Here is a 1,798-nt window from a genome sequence, read left to right on the forward strand (position 1 = left end):
TGCTCAAAATGATAATCGCGAGTGCCATAGCGCGGAATATTTGCTCTTATATCTCTCCAAAATCTTTCTATATTTTTTCTATATTTTTTCTATCTTTTTATATTTAAAACGAGAGTTCAATCATCAAACTTTTTTTGTTCATAACTGTTTTATAAACAATGAGCGACGGATAAAACCTTCATATTATTATTCAGGGAGGTGACCTTGATAACATATGTCAAAATTGTTGAGATCGGAAAATAGTCCGTATAACTGCATAATTACCATATTTTTATTTAAGTTCTAACAAATATAAATTGATTTTTTTATTGATTTTTGAATTGTGAATATCGAAAAATTTATTGAGCGCAAGATTCTGTGAGCGAAAGAAACCATCAAGAATAGTGAATATAAGGTCGATACGAGCAATAAATACAAGGTAAACGTGTATGATAAATGATATTTATTTGATAAGACCAGACGTTTCGGTTCGTGTGTTTGAACCTTCTTCAGTGAAATAACAAAAAGATCTAAACAAAGAGTTAAATATATAAACGCAAATTCTTTACAATACAAAAAAAATCTCGTAATAAAAACTTACGCAGAATAGATAACTCGTGAGCTCACAGCATTCTCTATGTGTTTGAAACCACAACTGGAAATTAAATTCAGGAACTGTGCGCTAACGAGAAACCTTTACACAGTATATATATAGAGATATCCTTACTTATAGTATACGTCTAATCATGTCAATAACCCAATGACAAAACAACATAAACATTGTCTGGTCTTATCAAATAAATATCATTTATCATACACGTTTACCTTGTATTTATTGCTCGTATCGGCTTTATATTCACTATATTGAAATTTTTACGAGCGGAACATATTTTTATAAAATATCGCACACAATTTCAAAATTTGGTGACAACGGGAGATGGAAATATGTTAGCTTATAGAAGTCTCAATAAATTGAATCGATTTATCAAAAATATCAAAGATCCTATAGATATTGAACGAAAAAACGTAGTTTAGAAGTTGCAATGTAATGATTGCGATGCTTCGTACGTAGGCTATGAGACAACTCAAGACTAAGGTTTCCGAACACAAAAATCAAATTAATCGTCGCGTGGAGAAATTTTCCGTAGTCACACAGCATAGAATTGACACTGACCACAATTTCAATTGGCAAAATGTCAAAGTCTTGAACACAGAATCTTCCTTTTTCAAGAGATCCATTTTCGAGATGATACACATCAAATTACAAAGCAATTTAATTAACGTCATGTCGGACACGGACAAGCTGAAACCATATTTTTCATTTTTGGAAAATTACAAGGCGACTTAGTTTGGTTAAGGCGATGTGGTGGGGATAAGACCGTTACATATATCTTGAATATAGAAGGATTAGAAGGGGCCACTCAGTCTGTCAGTTACATTCGAAGCGGGAGGACGTTTTGCGTTCTGTTGCGTAATACTGACGGTTACGTGACTGCCATTTCCGCCTCTCTTTTTCTCATACCGAATATCCATGTAGCGTATCTTTTCTTATCCATAATCTTCATGATTTTGAATGGATCATTATTTTTGTAAGTTTTTATTAGAACACTGAAGAAGATTTCATAGTGGATCGAAACGTTTGTTAAAACTTTTTTAAAATCTTAGAATTATAAAATAATTGTACCCGAACATCTGGTGTTAGCTTGTTATTGCCATTTCCTTAATTCTTTTTATTTTAATATTCAACAAGCTGAAAACATATAATTGATATAAATGTACTTGTAAACGTATAATTCAAGCTTTAGTTCTGTTACGTCCT

Source organism: Pseudomyrmex gracilis, unplaced genomic scaffold, assembly GCF_002006095.1.
Source record: "Pseudomyrmex gracilis isolate BER0280 unplaced genomic scaffold, ASM200609v1 scaffold_2325, whole genome shotgun sequence".
Lineage (NCBI taxonomy): Eukaryota > Metazoa > Arthropoda > Insecta > Hymenoptera > Formicidae > Pseudomyrmex > Pseudomyrmex gracilis.